The following is a 6,000-nucleotide window of genomic DNA, read 5'->3' on the forward strand; positions in this document are numbered from 1 at the left end:
TGTCTATTAGATGTAGATACAACAGAAGAAAGACTTTTTACCCAAAGCAGAAAACTGGCGGAGATAGTCATATCTGCTGTTACTTGGATATGAAATATTTATCTTCTGTGTCACCTACCTATAGTTTTGAAATAAAAACGAGAAAGAGTTGTGAAATACTAGAATCAGGTCAGAAGGCATGTGGTGAGAAACATAATTCAAAAATTGCTGTGGATGAAAAGAATGATAGTATCTCAAATGAAGGACGTTATGAAATTGATAGTACCTCAAATGAAGGACGTTATGAAAATGATAGTACCTTAAATGGCGTTACTTATGAAGATGATAGTTCTTCAAATGAAATATGCGAAGATGTTACTAGTGCTCAAGACGACAGCATTCCAAGTAAAACAATGGGTGCAGATTGTTCCAAAACTTCATATTCATCTTCTGATGCCACCAAGGTTAAAAAATCCAAGAAAGGACTTTTAAAAAAGATTTTTAAAATAAGCGTTCTTTCAACAAGGGATAAAAACATGAGTCGATTTGATGGGCAGATTAAAGCTGCTGGAGATAGCAATGGCGAACTGATTCGCAAAGTTGAGAATTGTAAGCCAAAAAAGGCTAAAAAGATTAAATATGAGCCCAAAAAGGTTAAAGATGCAACAAGAGATAAAAATATTAGTCGATTTGATGGGCAAAGCAAAGCTGCTGGAGATGGCAATGGCGAACTGACTCGCAAAGTTGAGAATTGTAAACCAAAAAGGGCTAAAAAGATGAAAGATAAAAAGATTCGTGGATTAAATGGAAATATTGAATGTCCTGGTTGTTGCAATGATGAACTGATTAGCAGGGCTGACGATTACAAACCCAAAAAGGGTAAAAAGGTTAAAGATCAAAATGTAAGTCGATCAGATGGACACTTTAAGTGTTTTGATTGTTACAACGACCAACTGATTCCCAAGGAGGGCAATTATGAGCCCAATGAAGATAAAAATGCAAACGATAAAAATGTTAGACCAATAGATGGATGCATTGAAACTTCTGGGTCTTGTAATGATAAACTAAATTGTCCATTTGAGCCCCAAAAGGATAAAAAGATCTGGAAATTTAGTTTGCCTAAATGGCCAAAAGGGAAAAAAGAACAGAAGAAAAAATTTCCATAAGACAAAGTTTCATTTTAGAAAGTTAAAGTGAAAGTTGTTAGTATTTATTTGAAGAAAGATGAGAAAAAAAAATCGAAATTTATGATTCTAAAAGTAATTGTTTGGACAATATCTCAACAGGAATATTTTTTTGGCTCTTCCAATATATTGAAACTGTATGATGTTGAAGAATATTCCGATGAAGCAAATTTTCACCTTTCTGTTAGTTTTCGTAAACAGCTTAACAATAGAAGTAAAACATTTTCAATCCTCTTCATTTTATTATGAGAACTGATTGTTGAGTTGAAAAAAGTTTTATACGAAGAAAGAAAAAGAAATCGAAATTTATGATTCCGAAAGAAAAAAAAAAGGACACATTTAGACAATTCATATCAGCTAAAACATTTTTGGACTTTCCAACAATTTACCCCTTACGAATTTTTATACTTTTGTTAGTAGTCGTAGATAGATTAACAATAGAAATAAAACATTTTCAATCCACCCTCATTTTGTTTTGTGTTACTTTAAAATATTCGGTGGAATATTTATTGCCTTATATTTACAACAAATTCGAAGAACGAAAACTGTTATTAATATGTGTTAATAAAAATGTTTTATGTTTAAAAACAAATTAGATAACAAAAAAAAAACTTTCAATTAAGTTCCTAGAAGGAAAACTACTTTTAAACATAAACATAACATTTACTGAATAATATTTCTTCATGTATCCAAGAATTTATAAAAACGCACTATTTAAACAAGTAAGGAGTATGAAAAATCGTTTATGAGTTATCACTCATTTCCATGAAAATTAGCACATTTAGAAAGAGCAGTTAGAATGAAACGAAATTTTACAGACGTATGTACAACGTTGATATAAGTAAGTGATCAAAAATGAAAACAAAATGATGATTTATTGCAAGAAAAAATACAAATGAATGGAGGTTTTAGTACCCTCTTGGGTTGCCTCTACAGCGAATACAGGGCATTGTTGCATGCGAGGCAAATTATGTCTTGCGGCATCTCGTTCCACAGTTGTTCTAAAAGCACCGCTTAATCTATTGAACTCGGAGGCTGTCCAACTAGCCGTCCCAAGTAGTCCCATATATGCTCGTTCGGTGACAAATCTGGGGATCATGCAGGTCAGGGAAGGGCGGTAATATGGAGGAAGCATTCCTTGTTGTCCATCCCTTTCTGTGAGTGGTCGAGCTATGTCTGGTTTTTATAATTTTTATAACCGTTGTTGTACATCACAACAGATTTTTGGGTTTACAATTACTAATGTTCAACTCCGTAGTCTTGTTACTTTGAGCTCAAACCAGAAGACAAGGGAACTCTTTGATCAAATATTTGAAGACATTTTCTCTCGTGGATGACTTTTTATGATGGAACTTACCCTCATTTCCATTAGATGGAGAGGAAAACCACAAGCATCTCCTCTGGTTAGCCTGACTGAAAGGGGCAAACTTATGATCGGTCTACCACTGAGGATATTTTACGTCAGCACTGCAGTCATTGTGAACCGGCTGCGGAATACGTATCGACCAGACTTGGCTGAGATTCGAACTCAGATCATCTCATTAACAGGCGACCGCTCTATACCCTCAATCACCGCGGCTTGCGAAAGTAGCATTGTACAGAATGTTCATATGTATCTCAGAGTTCGTGCTTTCAACAACAGAAACTGGGGGATCTGGATAAACCATAATAACATCCTCTATAAATATTTATTCTAGGTTTATGAAATTTTTGCAGTTATTTCAATTAACAACTATAATATCTGAGCGGCGATGGCTCAGGGGATAGAGCATTCGCCTTCCAGCTATGGCTGGTCGATGATACGAATTCCGCATCCGGCTTGCACCGACCACAGAGCGGACGTAAAATATCCTCAGTGGTAGACGAATTATGGATTAGAGTACCCTTGCCGTCAGGCTAACCGTGGGAGGATCTTGCGGTACTAACTAATTAACACATTTAAAGTTAATCCTTTTAATATGTTAATATCCAATCATAAGAACATAAGTTTTTCAGGAAGATGTGCTTTTTTCTTTCTTTTTTTTCACTTTACATGAACATATTATGAACATTTTAAAAACGAATTTTTCACTACCGTTAGAATATTTTTATTAAAAAAAAAGAAAAAGAATTTTATGCGACAGTAAAAGTTACAGAAAATTTGAAATCGCAGCGCCATATTAAAAGATATAGGAAAATAATTTTGTTTCATCATCTGAAGATGCGAAAATTCTATTATTGGAGCATTTTAGTATTTAAAATGATTTTTGTTCTTTTGCTCAAAGAGGAATTTAAATACACAATAATGAAACACACAATAATTAAACAACCTACAGTAGCTTATTTAAAGCGTTGAGCATTGTTGCTAAACAAATAATGAATATTTTTCTTGGTTATAACAATTGTTTAGACGAGTAGTTGAACAATATATTCTGAAAAGCCTTTCGATTTACGTTGATGCAATAATGGTTATTGTTAGAACTTCTTTAATCTTAAAAAAAAGTGTGCTGATTTGCTTGAATAAGTAATTGAATTTTTTTGTGATTTAAAGTAAGAAAATCGATCGCCTCTCATAGATGGAGATAATCTTGCGAATTTTTCGAGGAATTCGTAAAAAACTGTTAGTATTCATCTTTTTCTAAACACATTAATTACTGTTATTCTCTTAAAGTTGAATATTAAATGTTTGAATATTCAGTCTCAAAGTTTGAAGTAAAGGGAAACTGAAACTACGTATTACGCATGAAGTATGAGCTATTTAAAAGGTTGCAACTTCATAAAACTTTAGTCTTATTTAATTCCACGAAAAAAAGTCCCCAGTTAGAAAATTTAAAATCCGCTATTTCAACACTAATTTTCTTAAAATGATTGTGATTTTTCACTTAAAAAATACTATTTTTTGATAATATTTTATTTAAAGAAAACTGAAGTTACGTAATTTGTTTTTAAATATTTTAACTTAATTTTAGAATTTTATATATATATATATTTTTTAATTTTACTCTACCACATGACAATAAATTCCATGTACCACAATTTTAAGTAAAATTACTACACATCGTCATTTTTGACAAGGGTTCTAAAACTATATTTTAAAGACAAGTTGGTGATTGCGGAAAAACCCGCATTTTTATTATTAACTCAAAGTTAACTCTGCCATTATTTGCTCACCTAGATCGAGTACAAAAAATATTCTAGCAGTCTATTTAATCACGCGAATCTTTATTAGATCATTGACAACTAACTTTTTTGCATGACTATAACCAATCATAAGTATTTATTTATTAAAGTAGCTTTTCGACATCATAATAACTGTTTATCAACGATGTTCTTGCTCCTTACGATTAATCGAATAAGAAGCAACCTTTGTGAACTCGCCGTAAAATATTATTTATGAGTAATATCCTACATTTACAATATTACTACATCTACAATTACTACATTTACAATATAACTTTGACTTGCTTACAGCTGGTACAGTATAGTTTGTAGATTATCTATAGAAAAAAACTCTCCACGCCGCAAAGTCTAAGACTGTCTGCTGCTTTGGAAACAAGAAATATCACGCTTCTAAGAGAAGAACTTCTCTCTCCCCTGATTTCTTCTCTCTCGCGGACCCGAACTAAAACCTTTCTTAAATCTTGACCCGTACCGCAGTGGCCTGATTGTTAAGACACAGTTCCCAGCAGATCACCGAAGTCAACTATCACTGGCTGCTGTCAGTGTGCGGGTGGGTGACCACGTTGATCAGTCTGCGTAGGTATCGAGGGTGTGCGGTATTGGCTTTCGTTAAACTGTTCTACCGTAAAGTGCTCGACTTCGAGTGCAGGTTGTCGGGCTACCGAAGAGGGAGTGCCATCACCTCTGCAGAGGATCAAAATTGTGATGGCATGTCATCGGATCATCTTCAGGGATGTTTCCCAGACCGTCGCCAATTGCCCATTGTTGCAGCTCTAGTGCGACGTAAATGAACTACAACAAATCTTGAACCCAATACCTTTATTTGATATAGTTAAACCTAGTAACTACTCCTAACGAATGACGAGGGAAGTTCTTTCCATAGACAGACTGCACCATGGTAAGTGGCATAAGCAACAAAGGGTTAATGTAGTTTTTTTTTAAGTGGAGTAAAAGAATACAACAATTTACTTAAACTTAAAAAATTCGTTTTATTTATTGTAACACAATTTTTATTGAAGGTCAAAAAAACAAGACAGTGAGAAAAAATGCTTGCTGGAGAGCGAATATTCAAACGGTGGAGACTGTTCTGAAGAATTCAGTGTTGGAGAGGATATAGAATCTTCACTTGAATTGACAGAAAGTAGAGGGAAAGTTTGCATGGAGGATTTCAATATTGGAAAAGAAAATGAAACTTCCCTTGAAATCACCAAATCTTTACACTACAATGATGGTCAAATCAAACCATCCCATTATGGTGAACTAGAGACCTTGACGGATAAGGGTCGAGACAGGAGTCAATGCTATGCCATTGATTCTGATAAAGAAATACAATATTTTGGGACTAATGAGAAAAATGAATGGAGTGAACTTCACATACAAGAGGCCTGCCTGTCAGGGAGTGTAGGAGGCATAAATGAAAGAGTCTCAAAGAAAGATCCCAAAGGAGTATCTGAGAACTTTGTTAGTTCAAATGACATGTGTGACCTTCTGAAGTGTCAGGAAATTGAAAAGTTTAAAAATGGATTCACAAAGTTTTCTGTGAGCGAACAAAGCTCACCATGTTTCAAAGAGGGAAGCAAAAACTTTGTATTTTATGTCAACAAAAAGAGACTCAATGGAAATGTCTTGAAAATCCAAATACGGCAAAGGAATGTAATCACGAATTGTGATGGCCCAA

The sequence above is a fragment of the Parasteatoda tepidariorum genome, chromosome 1 (genome assembly GCF_043381705.1).
Source record: "Parasteatoda tepidariorum isolate YZ-2023 chromosome 1, CAS_Ptep_4.0, whole genome shotgun sequence".
Lineage (NCBI taxonomy): Eukaryota > Metazoa > Arthropoda > Arachnida > Araneae > Theridiidae > Parasteatoda > Parasteatoda tepidariorum.